Raw genomic sequence first — 21910 nt, 5'->3', positions numbered from 1 at the left:
CACTTACATAAAGTACTAAAGGACAATTAGCACCCAGCAATCATAGCTCAGCAGCAAATGAAAGCTTCAGGTATGAAAGGATGCATAACATAAGTTAATTCTTTGCATTTTGTTTCAAACCGGTGAACAACTCACCGTATTGGTGACATTGTTTAATACATACTAGACAATACAAGAGCAGGAGAGAGATCTAGGGGCCATAATATAAAACAATAAAAAGGCCCAAAACTAGTATCACAAGAACAAAATTAAAGCAAAACAGAGTATATTGTTGGAACAATTCGATAAAAGAAAAGAAATAAAATATTTAACTTGTACGTGCACTAAGTAAAGGTACATTTAAAATGTTGTGCAATTTTGATCTTTTCATATTGCTGGCAGTATCAGGACAATTCACAAGACAGCAATATGAATGATACGCTTGTGGATTTTAGCAATCAGGATAGGATCAAAAAAGTAGAATTTTCCCCCCAATTCAGGAAATTTACTTTTAATTTTTATTCCATTCTTAAAAACTACAAAGCCAATGCACACAGTGGACCTGGCAAGCCTGAATCCATCTCTTTTGCCCGCTCCAAAAACCAAATTCAAATTGAATCTAATTCAAGGTCCCCACAAGAGAAACATACAAAGATCCAAGCTGATAAAATATGGCATTGTATCCCATCTTAGGCTTGATCCAATGCTTGATGTTAGCCAAAGGTGGAGACACTTTCAGGTGATAAAATTTAAGCTTTTATAAAGTGAACTTTCTCTGGGTTGTTAGATGAACTGGGGCATGTGAATACAAATTGAAGTAAAGTTGAATTATATGCTAGGAAGTATTTTCTGTCACAGATTTGTTGACCTCTGGAATATATTATGCAATAAGTGAGAAGTATTGATTCACTGTAGACTTTCAGAGGAAGGCAGCTAAGAGTTCCTGACAGTCAAGGACATTTCTATTCTTAAAGGGCAGCAGAGTAGCAGCTGGAATTCTTACTATGGATTGCTTCACGTTTACCAGAACTTCCCAATAGACTTAACAACTGGCATTTCCCTCTTTCCTAAATTGACATTAAGTATTTTTCAGCATAGTGGAGGGAGGCTGAAAAGGGAAATGATGGTAGTTTGTCAAGACTGGATTAGTTTAAATGACTATTTGTTCTCCTATTTAAGGTGTAATACCAACGATTCTTTGTCAGTATATCCATGTGCAATGTGTCATTGGGAAACCTCAAACCAAATATTTTCCATGTGCAAGCTGAATTTTGCACTAAATTGGTTCCAAATTCAAAACTGTCCCTCACCTCAACATAAGCAAGATTTAAATTATTGATTCATTTAGTTACTAAAGCATAAAAGCTATTCTAGGTTTACAATGCATTGCATTGAAACATCAAACAACAAAATAATGGCCTCAAAAAATAAACTATGTTTCTCTTTCCACAGATGTTGCCGGACCTGGTGAGTTTTTCTGACATTTTCTGGCTTTAGTTCAGATTTCCAGCATCTGCAGTATTTTACTTTTATATTAATAAAAGAATCCCTATTAGTTTTCAAATCATCACCCCATTTAAGAAATCATTGAAATTTGCAATATAAGGAACGTGATTTTATCAGATCATTAGCCAAAACAAACATTCATCCATCTATGAGCAGTACAGTGGCATAGTGATTAGCACTGCTGCCTCACAGCGCTAGGGGCCTGGGTTCAATTCCCAATTTGAGCCAATGTCTGTGCAGAGTTTGCACATTCTCCCCATGTCTACACGGGTTTCCTCTGGGTGCTCTGGTTTCCTCCCACAATCCAAAGATCTACAGGTTAGGTGGATTGGTCATGTTAAATTGCTCACAACTATCAGGCAGACTAGCAGAGTAAATACGTGGGGTTACTGGGATAGGCCTGGGTGGGACTGTGATCAGTGCAGACTCGATGGGCTGAATGGTCTCTTTTGGCATTGGAGGGATTCTATGTTAAATAAACCAGGCTATTTGGGAAAGGGAGGCACCAAATTAAAGGTGACAATTTCCCACATGAAAAGTTGAAAAACTAGAGAGCAGGTGCTCTGTTACACTCCGATGGCTTGATTCGTAGCAACAAAAAAAAACCACATGCCTGGATGAGAAGCAATTCAACTCCTTCGAGGAGAGACAGGTTTACGAAATCACAAGGCCATTAAGATTGGAGCTAAAAGAAAAAAATTAAACGCAGCTCATTAAATGCAAATTTTACCTCAAGACTGTTCAGCTTCTGATTATTATACTGAAATCACTGAAGAAATGCTCTTAACAATTATTTTTGATGGCATGGTTGATCATTGAATTAATGAAATTGTTGAAAGTCAAACGTTCCTCTACATGTCAAAGCATGGCTTGCTAGGTAACATGAGTCAATGCAAGGCAACATTATGTAGTTACAGAAAATACAAAATCAGGCTAATTTCTTTGCAAAATAAACATTTTAATATCAATAAACCTTTAGATTCTTCTCCCATTAAAAAAACACTATTTGGGATAATATGGAAACTAGACAATTCACCAATTAACAAAACTGCAGAATTACGTTTATACATGTGGTCTCAGGTTTCTTTTCTTTGCAATTATTTTAACTGCACCAAAAGCTTTTAATATTTCGAGTCAGATTTAGTTATTTTCTAAATTCACTCATCCTCACTTACATGGCTTTGCATTGCAATCTTTTTACTAAACCCTATTAGATGCCAATTGCTTTGACGATTGATGGAAAATCTAAAAATAAATTTCCCTGTATAAAAAGTAGCTTTCTATATTATTGTATTGCAATCGCCATACAATTGCTGTGTTCACTTCAGTTCCATTATATAAATGACTGAAAGCTTGTGTGCTCGCTTGATTATAATTACCCCCATCTCTTCACCTTGCCATTGGTGCTATTCCTCAACTACATAAAACCTACACTCTGAAGTTTCCTGTTTAAGCTCCTTTAACCCTCATTAAAACCCACCTCTTTTCCCTTTGGCATTCAATCCACATTTCTAATTACACTAATTATACCTCAGAAAAATATCTTGTTGTTTTACAGTATTGAAGGTTCTGTCTAAAGGTTCTTCTGTTAAAGAACGTGCTTTATTCAGCTTCCCCTTAACTGCATCTATACTATTGCTACAAGTCGTTCCGTAGTAGAAAGTTCCACATTCTCACAACTTTAATGGTTGGTGGGAAGTCCAATTGACCTTCACAACTTTGATCCTGGCTGGAATAAACATCCAGATTGAAATATAATGAAGAAAGACGTCTGGGAGCAGATTTTTCTTTAAAGTTCTACTATCAGGTGCCTGAATGTGCTACATAGACATAGAATGCTGCATTTTTTCATCTCATTTAATTTGTTCAGGTCTGCAGCTCCGAGGCAACTCGCAGCTGCTGACTGCCTGTAGGGACTTGTTAGAACCATCTGTATGTACCCTCACTTTTTTTCCCCCCTTGTCCCTCCCAGCCTCCCACTCCTCCAAAAGAGAAGCATTGAGCCAGATAGTGTAAAATCACATCCAGGAGCCAGTTGCAGCCAGAAGCATGTTTTGTTTGGCCTAGAGGTGAATGCAATCACGTGCCTTAGTGCATTTAGAATATTAGAAATGCTGAAGTTGGCAGTGGTATGCTGGTATTGCCACTGGACCAGTAATCCAGGCTAGAATCCCACCATGGGAAATTTGAATAAAAATCTGGAATCAAAAAAGCCTATGACCATGAAACATGAAACCATTGTTGTTTAAAAAAAAACCCATCAGGTTCAATAAGGTCTGGCCTACACGTTACTCTAGGTCCACAGCAATATGATTGAATCTTAAATGTCCTCTGAAATGGCCTAACAAGCCATTCAGTTGGATCCAACCACTAAAATTTGTAAAAAGGAATGAAACCAGATGGGTCAGTCAGCATCGACAACAGCAAACTTAGCAGAGTTGTAACACAGCATGGACTTGAATATACACCCATTTGAGACAGGCATAGTTATGATCCAATTTGATAGCGCTTGATGAATCAAAGATGGGACAGTAACCTGCTGGGTATTTGTGATAACACCAACAAAATGAAGACATCAGCAAAGTCTGATTGAGCTAACTCTGTACCAGGCTAAGGACTGTGGGAGCAACAAGGCTCTGGGAGTTTGAAATGAAGAACAGGCACAGGAGCTGAATGGATAGTAGCTATTGCTATGACTTGAACAGACAGTGATTGAACACAGACCCTTGTATCATGCTCCTGAGAGAAATATGACCCTGAGAGGCATGAGCATTTGTGATCAAAAGACAGTGATTGATTACTGTCTGTCCTCAGAGTACATGACTGGTAGCATGATCAGTGCCAACAAGATCAGTATAAGAGAAACACAGGAACTTCAGAAGCAACAATCTGCAGGACTAACCATCGTAACAAAATCCTGAGTCCAAGGCTCAGACACCGGAGCGCAGCCCATTGGGCGGGAGAGTGATCACCTCACCTTACACAGGTAATATCTAAGTCAAGCTGTGAATTTTAAAAAAAGTTTGGATATTTTTTGAGAAGCTTTTGATACTTTTTGGATACTGTATAACAAAAATATTTGATGTGATTTATTGTCACATGTATTAACATAGTGAAAAGTATTGTTTCTTGTGTGCTATACAAAGCATACCGTTCATGCAGAAGGAAACAAGAGAGTGCAGAATGTAGTGTTCCAGTCATAGCTAAAGAAATATTAATTTAATGCAAGTTAAGTCCATTCAAAAGTCTGACTGCAGCAAAGAAGCAGTTCTTGAGTCAGTTGGTACATTACCTCAGACTTTTGTATCTTTTTCCCGAAGGAAGGTGGTGGAAGAGAGAGAATGTCCAGGGTGCGTGGGATCCTTAATTACGCTGGCTCCTTTGCCAAGGCAGCGGGAAGTGTAGACAGTCAATGGATGGGAGGCTGGTTTGCTTGATGGATTGGGCTACGTTCACAACCTTTTGTCGTTCCTTGTGGTCTTAGGCAGAGCAGGAGCCATACCAAGCTGAGACACAACCGGAAAGAATGCTTTCTATGATGCATCTGTAAAAGTTGGTGAGAGTCGTAGCTGACATACCAAATTTCCTTAGTTTTCTGAGAAAGTAGAGGCATTAGTGGGCTTTCTTAACTATAGTGTCGGGGTGGGAGGGGGGACGAGGACAGGTTGTTGGTGATCTGCACACCTAAAAACTTGAAGCTCTCAACCCTTTCTACTTCGTCTCCAATGATGTAGACAGGGACATGTTCTCCTTTATGCTTCCTGAAGTCAATGACAATCTCCTTTGTTTTGTTGACATTGAGGGAGAGACTATTGTTGTCACACCAGTTCACCAGATTCTCTCTCATTCCTGTACTCTCTCATCATGAGATCCAACCCACTGCAGTGTCGTCATCAGCACACTTGAAAATCAAATTGGACGGGAATTTGGCCAAGCAATCACAGATGTCAAAGGAGTATAATAGTGGGCTGTGAATACAGCCTTGTGGGGCACCAGTGTTCAGGATGATCGTGGAGGAGGTGTTATTGCCTATCCTTACTGATTGTGGTCTGTGAGTTAGGAAGTTCAGGATGCCAGTCGCAGAGGGAGATGCCGAGGCCCAGGCCATGGAGTTTGGAGATGAGTTTCGTGGGAATATTGGTGTTGAAGGCTGAGCTGCAGTCAATAGATAGGAGTCTGACATAGGTGTACTTGTTACCTAGGTGTTCCAGGGTTGAGTGCAAGGCCAGGGATATGGCATCTGCTGTGGACCTGTTGTGGAGGTAGGCCAACTGTAGTGGATTCAGGTAGTCCGGAATTGATTTGTGCCATGCCTAACCTTGCAAAGCACTTCATAATGATGGATGTCAGAGCCACAGACTGACAGTCATTAAGGCACACTGCTTGGTTTTTCTTAGGTACCAGGATGATGGTCGTCTTCTTAAAGCAGATAGGGACCTCAGATAGAGGTTGAAGATGTCTGTGAATAACTCCGCCAGCTGAACTGCGCAGGATCTGAGAGCACATCCAGGCCAGTTGCTTTTTGTGGTTGACCTTCAAGAAAGCTGCTCTGACATCTGCAGTAGTGATCCAGATACAGGTTCATCCAGGGCGGAAGCATGCTTTCGCTGACCTCTTGCTCAAAATGGGCGCAGAATGCATTGAGCTCATCAGGGAGGAGTGCCTTGGAGTCGGTAATTTTACATGCCTTCATCTTGTAGCCTGTTATGTCTTGCAGACTTTGCCATTGTCGGCAGGGGTCGGAGTGGCTAGCCTGGTACTCTAGCTTGGTCCAGAATTGTCTCTTGGCATCTTTGATGGATCTCCTTAGATCGTTTCTGGCTTTCTTGTATAAATCAGTGTCGCCCGACTTGAACGCCTCAGACCTGGACTTCAGCAAGCAGTGGATATCCCTGTTCATCTACGGTTTCCGGTTAAGGAACACATGGATTTGCTTCTTTGGCACACAGTCTTCTGGTCACTTACTAATGAAGTCAGTTACTCTAGTGGTGTACTCGTTCACTACACTGATCAGAGTTTTTAAATACTGACCAGTCCACTGACTCCCAACAGCCCTGTAGGAGATCATCCGATTCCTCAGACCAAAACTGCACAACTCTTTGATGGATTCTCCTGCTCCAGTTTTTGCTTGTAAGCTGGGAGCAGGAGCACAGTCTTGTGGTCGGATTTGCCAAAAAGTGTGGACGAGTGATAGAGCGATAGGCATGTTTGATATTTGTGTAGCAGTGGCCTAGGATGTTTGGGCTTCTGGTGGTAACCTGGTAGTACACTTTTGAGCTTGGCCTGATTGAAGTTCATGGTGGCCAGGGACAAGGCCTTGGGATGTTTCATCTCAAAGCTAGTCGTAGTGGTGTATTTTTCATCCAGCACAATCTTCATGTCCGCATGGGGTGGGATGTAAACTACAGAAATTAGATACTTTGTATACAAGAAAGTAAGACAAAAATTTAATATTGCGTGTAATAAAGTTTCAATAGTTTGTGTACTGAAGTTTGTTTTGTTGAGTTTGATACTTGGTGAGTACAATAAAGGAGATTTGTTGTACAATAATTTGAGGATTTTGAATGTATTTGTCCATAGCATCAATTAACCCAGGTCTGAGGTGCAACAGTACCTTGTACAAAATGCACTGCTTGAACTCACCAATCCTCCTTACAGAGCATATTCCAAACCCAAAACTACTGCCATCTAGATAAGGCGACAAGGCACATCAACACCATGCCCTGGGAGTTTCCCTCCATGTCATACACCATCTTGGAAACATCTCATTGTTCCTTCACTGTCATTAGGTCAAAATCCTAGAACTCCCTCCATTACAGCACTATGGGTGTACTTACACCAACCTAGATTGCAGTGGTTCAAAAAGGCAGTTCATGACCACCTTTTCAAGGGCAGTTCGAGATAAGCAATAAATGCTGGCCTAACCAGCAATCCCGACATCCCACGAATGATTTTTTTTTAAAACCCCCTTCATGTATTTTGAATATGTTTAAAATAAACTAGCTTTTTAAGTTAAATCTGTCTTGAGCTTGCTGTGTGGTTGTTAATAAAAAATTGGATCATGCCAAAACCGAGGGGTTGGGAAGTATGTCACCACTTAAAGCGGGATATCAAAAATAGCAAAATATCTTTCCATTTCCAGATGACAGGTGATAGGAGAAATCAGGGCTGTTAAAATTAAACTTCTTCCTGTCCATAACAATACTTTATTCATAAAATTAATAAAAGTTAATGCAAAATATTAGCTTGAAAATTATAGAAAGTGCAATAAAATTCAACTTGTTTCCATACAGCTGAATAAAATATTATTAATGCTATTTTTGAGGAAGTACTGAAACTACAAAAAAAAAAGTTTCACAGTATTATACCCAAGAGTTATGGATCATCCAGAATTGCTCTTTTCCTTATGGAAATATTCCCTGCACAGAATGTGTATACAAGCATGATCTCATTTTATACTCTGCTTACCTTGCATTGCTTAATTATTTCCACCGGCCTCATTCCAAATATGTATAACAACATTGTTAAAAGAGCGTTTCCTGCTATGACCGTTTCCATCCCCTAATACAAATTCGACCAGTAACCCTAGAACCTATGTTGCACAGCATAAATAGTGCAATGTCATTCCTGCCATGCTCTACACAATCATTACAATGTCATTGATGATGCAGTCTGTGCCAACAGTTGCTGGGTTCATATCTCAGCCATTATTTGGTTCTTTTATATCTTCTTACATACATAGTTGTCTCTAACTTTTTTTCAAAGTCTCTTCAAAAACTCCCTTTTAAATACATTTTCATGACTCCAATCCAATTACAATATCAACAGGTATAAATGTTGGCATTGAAGTTTCTTTTAACTACTGTTCCCACAATTAAATTGCCTGACTTTATTACCAAATATTTTCCATATTAGCAACATTAGGAAGTTTATTTTTTCCTTTTGCTTTTCTGTGGTTAAGAAATTACAGAAACAGGAACTTAAATTGCATAAATCATAGTAACTGTTTTCTAAAAGTTGACAACTTTTTCTTCCCCTACCTCTTCTTCATCCTTTAAGGCCTTCCTTAAAACCTACATCTGTGGCCAAGCTTCACATCACTTGTTCTCTTTGGCTAAATAAATTTTTGTCTGGCTAAGTCCTGTGAAGCACCTTGGGAAGTTTTTCCTTATCAAAGGCTTTATACAAATGCAGGTAGTTGTTGATTAATGGCAAATGTAGGTTATTTCACATGGCCAGAACCAGTGTGATTGATGTTTGCTTGCCAAACTCCCTCAGTTTTGTTTTACTGTATCCAGGATACCACACACATGCTGGAATGTGCTACTGTGACATCATAAATGGAAGATGAATGTTGGGTAGAGATACTTGTAACTCTTAGCAAGTGCATACAATAATGGTATCAGTTTTACGGCACTTTCAATTTCCGTTCAAAGGCAACAGATTTGAGGGCCTTTTGAGCACATACTAAATAGCTATCGTAGCATTATTAGGTGTTGTCCTTTTCAAGAGGTACGAAACTGAAGTATTATCTGCCTATCCTGAGTGGACAAGACGTAAATCAAACAGGAGCACAGAGATCACTGTTATTCTCTGCACATGGTTGTTGTAGAAAGTAGGAAAGGTGGCACTGATACAATGCATAGTTGTAGGCTGAAATCTGAACCAAACTGTTGCAGAGGAAACTTCATGCTGAATCTGGCCCAGGTACTTGATGACAAAACCACAATCAAAAACGAAAGTGCCCAAGCACAGTGATCCCCCAAGGGGATGTTGAAATAACTCCACAGAGCCATAAGTCCCATCACCAAAGCTTCTTCATTCGCAAACTATAATACATACAAAGCTCTCACTCTTGGGAGTTTCCTGCTACAGCAGGCTGAGAGACTGACTCACCTGCTTTAAATAGGGAACATGTGGCTCACTGATTGGACCATCAATTAGAACTCATCAGGTAGTTCTTTTCGTGGGCCAAACAAGTAAAACAAACTCAAATTAACTTAGGGACAAATTAAGAGGGGCAGCCCCCCAAAGAAGAATAAGAAGAATAAGAATAAGAATAAGGAGGAGGAGGGGGAGGAGGAGGAGGAAGGCAGCCCAAACTGAAACCAAAGTCCAAAGGAAACTTAAAACATTAAATCAAAATGTGGTTGTCAGGGTCTATAACACACCCCAGCCCCTGCGGTGCCCAGAGGACTGATCAGGTACGTCTTTTTGTGTTTAATCAAATAAACAGAATCAATTTAACAGGGTCAACTCAAAAAGGGCAGCTCCCTAAAAAAGGAGGGGAACTGCCCAAAACAAAAAACAAAACCGAAAGAAAACTTAAAACATCAAATTAAAACGTGATTAAAGGGGTCAATAATACAATCCAGTCCCTGCAGTGCCCAGCGGGCATGGAAGACGTCAACTGTGCCCTCGGACACATGTTCCCTCTCTAGGGACACCAGGCTGCAAATATAGCTGCAATAGAGGGGCAGACAGTCAGGTTGGACGACTCCCTCGATCGCTGCCTGGACCAGTAGATGGAATGTCTTGAGCAGGTCCTCCTCCTCCCCCCCCCCACCCTGATGAGAGCTGTGCCCGTGGACACCACATACTCCCTCTCCAGGGACACCTGGCCACAAATGTAGAGAGACAGACAGTCAGGATGGATGACCCCATCGATCGCCCGCTGCCTGGACCTGTTGATGGTGTGCCACGCCAAGCCCAGGAGGAGGTTGCCATCCCGACCAGCCCTCCTCCACACCAGGTGCCTGTAGATCAGGAGCGTGGGACTGTGGGATAATGCAAACAAAGCAATCAATAAAGGGTGTTTCAGAAAACTTAAAAGGTTGTGCAATCTAAAACACAAAACGTAGACATGGTCCACAGACTCAAGGCCACAGAAGGGAGGAGGTTGGGAGCCTGTGAACCAAAAGAACCTACAGTTGCATGGAACTGCTGCGTGCAGCACCCTCCACCCCAGGTTCCCAAGATAATTGGGGAAGATCCCTCCACAGAGGGACCTCCACCACCCAGTGGCAACAAGGCCCGCTAAGGTGTATCCACGCGACAGGTGAGGGCGCGGTAGTGAAAGGTGTGTAGCAGCAGCCTGTAGTGGAAAAGGACATGGAGAACATGTCTGTGAGATGGCACATCTTTGGGGGGGGGGGGGGGGGGTGATGTGTGTGTGTGTGTGTGTGTGTGTGTGTGTGCATGCGTGCGCGCTTTGAGCCAATGTGAAATTCCATCCGAGCAGGGAAACGCTCGGGCAGGACATGCTTGCGCCGTCTCAAGACCACATGTGCACTCAGTGCCGAGCACAAACATCTAAGGTCTTGGATGGCTTTGGCCACGTGCCAGACAGCCAACCCCATGCGCTCAGCCAGCCCGCCCTTCCGCCATGCATCACTTCCCCAATCCTGGTCACACCAGCATCCACAGCCCTCCTCTCCGCCAACCACCTGAAGTTATATGGCTGGCACAGCAATTCCTGAGCAGTGGCACTCGCACGAGAGTCACTACTCCTGATGGGGGAGAGCTGCATCGCGAGGCGATCATGTTCCAGACCGAGAGAAGGTCCTGGTAAAAGACGAGCAGCACCTGCAAGGAGGTCTGAAGACTCCCCAGATTTAGAACTCATCAGGTATTTCTTTTCATACCAGCCAAGTAAACAAACTCAAATTAACTTAGGGTTGTTCATACTCTAGCAAGTCAACCTCATTAGCCTGGCTGAAGTTATCACAGATGTGCAATGCAGTAAAGCATAAAGCAGAGTTACATCATTATGACCCACTACAATCTGACAGACTTAAAATACATGGGAAAATTCACCTTCAAAGGCTTTACACTGAAGTCTGCATGTTTTTTCCTTTTTCACCAGATTTATTTTTCATTACTGTGCGACACTAATATATTATTTATTTTTCTATGAGAATGTATACCAATGGAAAAGTTTTAAGAACATAGGAACAAAGAACAGGAATACGTCCTAGAACTCCATGCTGTCATTCAATATCATGGCTGAACCTAAATCAACTTAATTTTCCCTTATTCCAATTAGTCTCAATCTTGAATGTATACTCAATTGACTGAATATTGACAGTGCTCTTATGTGTAAAATGGTGTCTTCGCAGAATATTTTGTGTATCAGATGGCAAGACAAAGTACCAGACACTGAAGTTCTCTCTAGAGCAAGTCTACCATCAGGCCACACACTGCTGATGAGAGCGCAGACCCAGTGGGCAGATCATATCCTCCGTCTGTCAGACGAGCGCATACCGAAGCAGCTCCTTTTTGGGGAACTCTCTGCTGGAAGGTGCTTGCATGGAGGGCAGAAGAAACATTTCAAAGACACACTCAAGGCCTTCCTGAAGTCGCCTGACATAGACACGAACACCTGGGAAACACTGGCACAAAGCCGCCCTACCTGGTGCTGCCTCATCCACCAAGGCTGTCAAACTTACAAAGCACGGAGTATTGCTGAGGCACAACTTAAGCACGAGCTGCACAAGTACAGAGCCACCAGCACAACAATTAGTGTCTACACAAATCTGTCCAATATGTGTCAAGACATTCCATGCCCAAATTGGCCTGATCAGTCATCTTCGGACACACTGCAACCAGCCTCAAAATGACTAATGGTATCGAGGTCCTCATCGATGACGATGGACGAACAAAATGTATAAAATTTCCAACATCCACAAAATAGTGAAGAGGTTTCTCTTCTTCAATCCTAAATGGTCTCTCTCTTATCCTGAGATTGTAATTCTGGACTCTCCAGCCAAGGGATACAGCCTTTCAACATTTACTCCGCAACTCCCTCACGACAGTTAATTTTGGAATTTCTGGATGGCGAGATCTACAAGAATAAGTCAATATTTGTTGGGGGTTCCTAACAAAACATTTGAACACCACTGACCTTCTGAATTCTATCACAACATGTTCGAACAAAGTACTTGCTATATCAAGCAGCAATTCCTCGAGCTGGTATGCAAGCTCTTGAAATCATCTTGTTGTTAATGAGGGTATATGCTGAATGTTGTTACTTAAAAGCTGTAATAATGTACATTTTGCAATTCAGTGGCAATAGATTCCAAATTTTACTCTTTGCAGAAATGTTTTGAGAATTTGGCTGTTTTGAGGATATATCCTTCTCTGAAAACTGCTTGGATTTCTGTCCATTGATGTTACAAAGCATATGCAGCATCACGTGAGCGTACTTGTTTTTGTGCTGAGTATGAGGAAGGGTGCGATGTTGCTTTACCTTGGAACAACAGAAATAGCTAGCTATTAGGAGTTGTGTGTCATGTTCATTCTTTGATAAAAGTTAATTATTTTTGTTATATTCTAACCATGTTCTTAAATAAACTAAGTTTGTTAAAAGCTTCCTGGTGGGTCACTTGTAGAGTGAAACACCTTATGCTCACCAATGCCAAAATCAAATGTAAAATTTAGGGTTTAGGCTAACTTCATAAAATAGCTTGAAGTTTTCAGCCTGGGTCTTAACAGTAACTTCATTGCAATGTTAAATTAAGCCTACTTGTGACACTAATAAAAACAAATAATACAATGTAATTAGCCAAACTCCAGAAACAGTACTAGAGAAATCTTATAAAACACTTGATATAAATTAGTGCAATATCACACTGTAAGCAGTTTTGCAACCATTCTTCTAAACAGTAAAGCTTGTCTGGTATATTTTGGGTGAAGAGCAATCTTAAAACTACTGTAACAGCATAATGCATCCAAATTATTATCTGGTGATCTCACAGGACAAAGAACTGACCTATGGAGTTACTGGTATCCAAGTTTATTAAATCTACCAACAAAAAAATTCAATTCCATCATCCAGACTCAAAACATTTATTAACTGTTCTCTCCACAAAAGCTACCAGACCTGCTAAAACTTCCCAGCATCTTCTGTTTTTTTATTTTACTTATTAGTCACAAGTAGGCTTACATTCACACTGCAACAAACTTATTGTGAAAATCCCCAAGTCTCCACACTTCAGTGCCTGTTTGGATACACAGAATTTAGTATGGCCAATTCACCTAACCTGCACATCTTTGGACTGTTGGAGGAAACTGTAGCACGCGGAGGAAACCCACGCAGACACAGGGAAAATGTGCAAACTCCACACCAGTGACCCAAGCCAGAAATCGAAACCAGATCCCTGCCACTGTGAGGCAGCAGTGCTAACCACTATTCCACCTTACCGCCCATTTGATACAGTTCAAAATCCCAGCCAATGAATCCAACATTTCTTTTCATTAACCTTCAGAATTTGTAATTATCTGACCCTTAAATTACGTATTAATCTCTGGATTCAAGATTGCTGTCATTAGATTCTGACCAAAATCTCAAATTTCCCTTGTGAACCATCTCATTAATAAATGTTGCAAAATGACACTCAGTACTCACTTGCCTGGATCATTCCATCACTATCTCTTCTTTGGTTGCCAGCAGCATCTAACATAGAAGAGTGCAAAACAAAATTCTAGCTCTTTCTCTTACATACCAAGCACAAATGGCAGTTTGAGGAATCTGCATTACGTGTTTTTTTCTCAACTTTTCTGTAAGATTGAGTTTTACATTCATGGAGTTTCCATTCAGCTCAGAATGTTTTATACAGATGCTAATTTAGACTTCAGTATGCTCCATTTCACTGATGCTTGATGACACTCATTATACAGGTTTAATAATTGGCATTATTACAAGTTTTATTCCAGAAAGAAAACATAGGACGGAGTAATGGCAATATTTGACCAATCATTTAGGTCCTCCATTAATCATTTTGGGTGTGATTCTCCAGCCCTGCATGCATATGCACAGATCGCAATGGAACTGAAGAATCACAGGGAGTAGCCATAGTGTAGGTAATGGCAGGGAGAAACCCCGTTCAGTTAAAGTGCAGATCAGCCCCAAGTATTCCGACTGCCAGTCTGAGGGGACCCAGCTGGTTTTAAACCCCTCCCACTAAGATACTTTGAGGTATTTATTGGTGACTTCATACAGTCCCCCTGCACCCAACCTGAAGATTTCCAGCCAGTTTAGTCTGATCACTCCCAATCACTCCCCTTAAAATGAGGTCCTTGTCCCCATATAATGATGAATGGAAGTCAAACTGACTGCTGCCTGTAAGTCACTAGGGTTGCCAGGGTGTTCTTTATCTACAATGGTTCCCCATTGTCCGTGGTAGCCTGGCCTTGTGTTTAAGTTTCAGAGCTGAATACGGGCCCAAAGGCAATGATAAGTCTGCTTCCTGATAACAAAGACTGCATCCCCCATATCCACTTCCATTTTTAAGAGTGGCCATTTGGGGCAACCTTTGTCAGGAAGATGTGATTTAATTGCATTGCCCTTATTCCTGGTTGTGGGTCCAGTACTGGCCTTGGACTTAAAAATAGCATGCACTTTGACTGCCCCTTTTTCCTTAGCCTTGATTGTGGTCTTCCACAGCACTTACATTAGTCCACTATCTGGCATCAATAAGCTTCAGAAAAATGCTTCCTAGGAGTTTGAAGACTATCTCTGACCTTCCTCGGCTACCTCCACTCCACTTGCCTAATAGGGGACCTCATATTCTACGAAGTCCATGGGGCGATCTACCGACAAATCTCCCGTGACCATCACAAAAGTCAAAACCTCTTACAAAAGAAAACTGAGTGTCTCTTGCTGGAGCCAAATATTTAAAACCATATTCTAAGGCAGTCATATACAATTAGTTTACTAAGAATCTGCATTATTCAAAAATAATTGTTTGATTCCTGTGCCAATAATTGTTGAAACCAACTTTTCTGACACATCTATATCTAGAAATTTCAGAAGAAAGTCACAACTAGTAAAGGTTTCAGAAGAATAGGACAGTTTTCATAGAATAGACATAATAAATCTGAGTAATGCTACTTAAATTAAGAAATATCATCTCAACTGATTGAATCATTCTTGAAGATCGTTCACAACAATGCACTGTGGCAACAGTGGAGATTCTGTTGATTTACAACAGATCTAGAATCCACAGAATTACATCTTTCCAGTTTTTTTTAAAGCAGTATTTTGGTTTAGCCCTACTCGCCCATCAGAAAGTGGCCAAATAATCTGTCAATGAGGTATTTCACATTCAGGATTATTGGCATTGCTGTCATATGAAATACAAGGATAAAAACAAAAAAGGAAAAAACAACCAAAATGTAAGCGAAATGTGATGAGGCCTACTCTACCCTTATCATTCAATATTCTCCCCTCTCCTGAAGTCAGGAACTTCTTTGAGGCAAATTTAAATTAGTACAGGGCACTCTTCTTACGCATCTCCGACATTCTTCATGTGCAAGTTTCAATAACAAATGCTGACAGGTTCCTCAACAATGGAGAGGCATTACTATTTGGGCCCAATCCAATCAGACACCCAACTATGCATTCTCAAAACTACCATAAATAATTAAATTACTTACAACATCCCTACCTCAAACCTAACCCTCTCATTCTGTTTGGTCCATACTTTTTATAGGAGTTTACTGATGCATCTGGAGATCAGTAGCAAGATAGACTTAAAACTTGATAAATGCAGTTCCATATTCTTTTTAAAATGTAAACTGTAGAGTCAGAGATCGTTTAATAGTTCTGCATCTTAACTCCACTATACTTCAGAATTTGCGAACCACCCAAAATTTAATTAGATTTGTCAAATGGTTTGACCATTAGTCCATTGTGAAAAAGGGCCTGTTCATTGCCAAACACAAGGCAAAACTGAAGAGGAGATAATAATGTGTATAATAAAAATACAATGTCCTGAATTTTGCTCTCAAAATAACTGCAAGGCTATCAATATTTAATTGAAAATGAACATAAGCAGCATTTATTACGTTTTCACTTTCCTGCAGACTTTTACACCGGAAGTGGAGGTTATTAAAGGGCCAAAAGTTGGAATTCTTTGTTGTGTATTTGTTTTACCATTAAAAGGTGTTGTTTCCATTTGAAAGCTCTCACAGGTCCTGCTCCCCCTCCGATTTCAAAGGCTGTTGGCATTATCAAAAGTATAAAATGTATTGCATTGCAATATTGAAACAATTACTTCATTAAGGTTTGTGCTACATTTCTGCCACAATGTTTTTGTTCATTTAGTTATTGTGTTAGGGTGCCAGATCAGAGGTATATTATTACGAAGCCAGACAAGATGCCAATTTTCCTACTGGCATAAATGTGAGGGTAGGATGTTTTGCTCCAGACGTGATTTTATTGGCAAACTAGAGAGCTTTTATCAAAACAACCTTTATTTATTTCCAAAAAAAACGCTGCCAGACCCATTGAGTTTTTTCTTTAGGTGGGTAACCGAGGTGACTGGTACTGCCTAAAGTTTGGACAATACAAAACTCACGAGGCAGGTGTTTTTGTATAAAAGACAATTTTATTTCAACCAGCAGGAGACCAAAAGGTCAGGACAGCTGAGATAGAACTGCCAGATCTCTGATGAAATCTGTTGTATACAATTCAAAACAAATCAATTATAGGTTTACTTATCATTCCCACCTCTCAATCAATCATTGCCAGGATGCACAAAACAATAATACCTGTCAAATACTTTAGCTAATTGCATTCCACTCCTCAGCATAACAGTACTTTATTTGTCCATGAAATCCGAAAGCTAACTCCTGTCTTCGTTGACCGCACTCCCTGATTGGACTGAGCATCTTAGGTTCCCTTAAAAGGTCACCATCCAACAAGACTAACTCGTGACACCACATTAGAGAGCCGTGGATTACAGGGGGTATCGAAGACTTGGTCAGGAAGAAGAGGGAGGCGTATGTTAGGTCGAAACGACTGGGTACGGAGAGTGCACTGGAGGAATATAGAGAGAGTAGGAGGGAGCTAAAAAGGGGAATTAGAAGGGAGAAGAGAGGGCACGAAATGGCTTTGGCTGGTAGGATTAAGGAGAATCCAAAGGCATTTTATTCCTATATTAGGAGCAAGAGAGTAGTTAGAGGGAAAAATTGGTCCTCTTAGGGACAAAAGCGGGGAGTTATGTATTGAGTCGGAGGGAATGGGGGAGCTCCTGAATGAATACTTTGCGTCGGTATTCACAAAGGAGAGGGGTTCGGAATCATGCAGTCTGTTAGAGGGAGCTGAGGATCAGCTGCAGGAAATATCTATTACGAGGGAGGAAGTGCTAGGGCTTTTAGGTAGCGTAAGGACGGATAAAGCTCCGGCTCCTGATGGTATTTATCCCAGGCTGCTTAGGGGAGGTGAAAGATGAAATTGCTGGGCCTCTGGCGCAAATCTTTGTCTCTTCTTTGGACACAGGTGAGGTCCCAGAAGACTGGAGGGTGGCAAATGTGGTACCGCTGTTCAAAAAAGGTAGTAGGGATAACCCTGGGAATTATAGGCCGGTGAGTTTGACATCGGTGGTAGGGAAATTAATGGAAAAAGTACTTAGGGGTAGGATGTATGAGCATTTGGAGCGTTGCGGTCTGATTGGGGATACGCAACATGGCTTTGTTAGAGGGGAGGTCTTGCCTTACGAATCTGGTGGAATTCTTTGAGGAGGTGACAAAAACAGTTGACGATGGGCAAGCCATTGATGTCATCTATATGGATTTCAGTAAGGCGTTTGACAAAGTCCCTCATGGTAGGCTGGTAGAAAAGGTTAAGGCGCATGGGATACGGGGTCAGGTAGCTAGGTGGATTGAGAACTGGCTGGGCAATAGGAAGCAGAGGGTAGTTGTGGAGGGGACTTTGTCCAGCTGGAGGCCAGTGACCAGTGGTGTGCCGCAGGGCTCGGTACTGGGACCTCTCCTCTTTGTAGTCTACATAAATGACTTGGAAGAGAGCGTAGGTGGTGTGATCAGCAAGTTTGCTGATGACACCAAGACGGCAGGGTTGGCGGGTACTGAAGTGGATTGTCAGGTGATACAACAGGATATAGATAGGTTGGTGCATTGGGCAGATAGGTGGCAGATGGAATTTAATCCTGACAAATGCGAGGTGATGCATTTTGGAAGGAATAATGTAGAGAGGAGCTATGTGATTAAAGGTAGACAAATTAGGAGTATAGAAACACAGAAGGACCTGGGAGTGCAGGTTCACAAATCCATGAAGGTTGTGACACAAGTGGAGAATGTTGTCAGGAAGGCTTATGGAATGCTAGCCTTTATAGGAAGAGGTATAGAGTTTAAAAGCTGCCGTCTAATGCTTCAGTTGTACAGAACTTTGGTTAGACCGCATTTGGAGTACTGCATCCAGTTCTGGTCACCTTACTACCAGAAGGACGTGGAGGCTCTGGAAAGGGTGCAGAGGAGGTTTACCAGGATGTTGCCTGGCATGGAGGGGTTGGGTTACGAGGAAAGGTTGGAGAAACTGGGACTGTTCTCTTTGGAAAGACGGCGATTGAGGGGTGACATGATAGAGGTATATAAGATACTGAAGGGAATAGACAGGGTCAATAGTGAGAGACTGCTCCCTAGATTGGTTACGAATACAAGAGGACATGATTTAAGGGTGAGGGGGGAGAGGTATAATTTGGATATGAGAGGAAGGTTCTTTACGCAGAGAGTAGTGGGGGTATGGAACGCGCTACCGAGTGGGGTGGTGGAGGCGGGAACGTTGGACTCGTTTAAGGTTCAGTTAGATAGGCACATGAGTGAAACGAGGATGGAGGGTTATGGTAGGGGTTATTGAATAAGGGTTAGAACCTCGGGAGACACTGGAAAGGCAGGCTTGTGATTAACGTTTTTGTCTTTTCACTCCGCAGGTGGAGGTCCACCTCGTTGTCAAACGAGGGGCATGCACACGGTGGGTCGTGCGTGGGCTGCTCCTGGAGGTTCCGGGAGTGGCCTAGTACTTCGTGTCGGTGTGTGTGCTTGATCCTGGACTGGTAGACGGGCGCCGCAACAGCTCGGTGACTAGCACTGCTAGCTGTGCAGATACATGGATTTGGGCCTGTGTCTGTGGGAGTTTGTGCATTCTCCCTGTGGTTGCGTGGGTTTCCTCCGGGCGCTCCGGTTTCCTCCCACACCCCAAAGATGTGCTCTTAGGCTGATTGGTTTTACCAAATTGACACTATTCTCCCCTGAATCTGGCTAAGTCAGGGGTTCTATTCGTAGATACGCAGGGTAGAATAGGTGTAGGGTGATGCGGCGGCGCGGGCTTGTTGGGCCGAAGGGCCTGTTTCCCGTGCTGGGTTGTTCTTTGTTTATCTGGGCACCAGTCCACCTAGTCCAGACAGTGAATAAACCCTATTCATGAAATATGATTAAGTGTTCTAAACGTTCTTTCCAACTTTAACTGATAAATCTTACACATTTCCAAGGTTCAATTATTCTCTCAAAACTTGGCTTCATCCTAATGTCTTTGTACCATGATGCCTATCAGTAAATTGCTTATAGCCAGAGTGAACAATATTTTTTAAAATCAATAATACATTCAAAATATCAGCATGTGTGTTTTACAATCATAATCACTCATTTAAATCAATTGCTGTGTAAAATTACATGTGTAAATTACATCTTGTTAGCTCAAATGTATTTTAAAAGTCATCTAACTGAATGTTGTTAGTTCTGTCAGTGCTTTAATGGCTAATGCTTTAAAAATCTTAGCATCCATTCGGGGTTCCGTTTAGTTGTTTAAACTCAAAACATTAACACTGTTTCTCGTCACAGACACTGCTAGACCTGCTGACTTTATCCAGCATTTTCTGTTTTTAATTTCAGATTACCAGCATCTGCAGTTTCTTGCTTTTATTAAAGACTTCGGCATGTTGAATTTCTCAAATGTACAGAAGCAATTTTTCCCCATTTCCTTCAGAAGAAAGCACTGAGTAGAAATTGCATCCTTAACCTACCGCAGCTAGCGACTAATACCCTACTCCTATACTTCTCAAACTTTTCCCTCACTGTGACCTAATTTTAATGCTCGAAAACTGGTGCGAACTCAGTGGTGGTTGGGGAAAGAGCTGTTGAGCAGGGATGAGGTTGCTGAAAAAAGTCAAAAAGGTTTTGTTCACAATAGTTTAAGATTTTGATGGCAATTTGGAGCCACAAATCGTACACACCCACATAGTGGAGTCTCAGTGTCAATCCCAGCATGGTTCCATCATTCGCCAAAACATACGAACAAAGTACATCCTCCATTACAAGCCTGTCCAAGGAAGCTGCCAATTGGTCAATCAGAGCACTGAAATTAATGATCAACCTGAACTTGAAAGAACGGTTTTGCAAAATACACTTCATTCACATAAAATCTGAAAGACATTACAAAATATTTCAAGTTGTTATAACAGTAAGTGCAATTTTTAAATTTTCTCCAGAAATCAAGACATGCTCTGAGGTGTTTTAGTTCAACAACATCACAAATATTTCAATATTTTCATTACAGAATAAAATTCTTTACAAGTTACATAGATCAGTCATGTTGCACTCGAGGTGCTTCAATACATTTGCATAGATTTAGGATTAAGTACATGGTCAGAGGAGTTTTTCCACAGTTGCCAGTCCCCCAATATACCTTAGCTGAAAAGGCCTTACTGGTGGTCTTTTCCCATTGCGCCTTGGCAGTGGCTGCCCCAAGCTTCAGTGCAATCTCAGCAGTCCTGGACCTTGGAATGTGCCAGTTTGCAAAACTTAGTTGAGAACAATTATTTGCACTGGAAGCTCAACAAATTGTGGGCAGACCAAAGAGTGTCTCACCCCAAGTTAGAACATAAGAACATAAGAAATAGGAGCAGGAGTAGGCCATCTAGCCCTTTGAGCCTGCCCCGCCATTCAATAAGATCATGGCTGATCTGTTGTGGCTCAGTTCCACTTTCCCGCCCTCTCCCCATAACCCTTAATCCCCTCTCTTATCAAGAACCCATCAACCCGCTTCTTAAAAATATTTAGCGAGGCAGCCTCCACTACTTCAACGGGCAGAGAATTCCAGAGATTCACCACCCTTTGAGTGAAGAAGTTCCTCCTCAACTCCGTTCTAAACCGCCTCCCCTTTATCTTGAGGCTGTGCCCCCTAGTCCTACTGTCTTTTTTGAGCGGGAAGAGTCTCTCCACCTCTATCCTATCCATCCCATTCATCATCTTATACGTCTCAATGAGATCTCCCCTCATTCTTCTAAACTCTAACGAGTACAATCCTAGTTTATTCAGCCTCTCCTCATAGCTCAATCCCCTCAACTCCGGTATCAGCCTAGTAAACCTCCTCTGCACTCCCTCCAGGGCCAAAATATCCTTGCGCAGGTGCGGCGCCCAAAACTGCACACAGTACTCCAGCTGCGGCCTCACCAATGCCCTATACAGCTGCAGCAAGACCTCCCTACTTTTATATTCAATCCCCCTCGCTATGAAGGCCAGCATCCCATTCGCCTTCCTGACCACCTGCTGCACCTGCAAGCTGGGTTTTTGCGACTCATGCACAAGGACCCCGAGGTCCCTCTGCACCGTCGCCTGCTGCAGTTTTTCG

General features: G+C 41.8%; 1 protein-coding gene across 3 annotated transcripts in view; it reads right to left on the bottom strand.

The window, feature by feature from the left end:
- The window catches only part of scai (suppressor of cancer cell invasion), a 180752-nt gene that overhangs the window by 130799 nt on the left and 28043 nt on the right, over nucleotides 1–21910 (bottom strand). The window contains exon 1 of one of the 3 annotated variants that reach the window (XM_080212012.1): nucleotides 8563–8613. The exons of the other annotated variants lie outside the window; for them this stretch is intronic. The gene's annotated coding sequence lies outside the window, so the exon portion shown is untranslated. Of the gene's footprint in view, nucleotides 1–8562; nucleotides 8614–21910 lie in introns of those variants that run through there. 3 annotated transcript variants of the gene reach the window in all.

Source organism: Carcharhinus amblyrhynchos, chromosome 25 (genome assembly GCF_965287045.1).
Source record: "Carcharhinus amblyrhynchos chromosome 25, sCarAmb.v2.hapA, whole genome shotgun sequence".
In the NCBI taxonomy this organism is placed as follows: Eukaryota; Metazoa; Chordata; class Chondrichthyes; order Carcharhiniformes; family Carcharhinidae; genus Carcharhinus; species Carcharhinus amblyrhynchos.
This window is presented reverse-complemented; position numbering and strand designations above follow the sequence as displayed.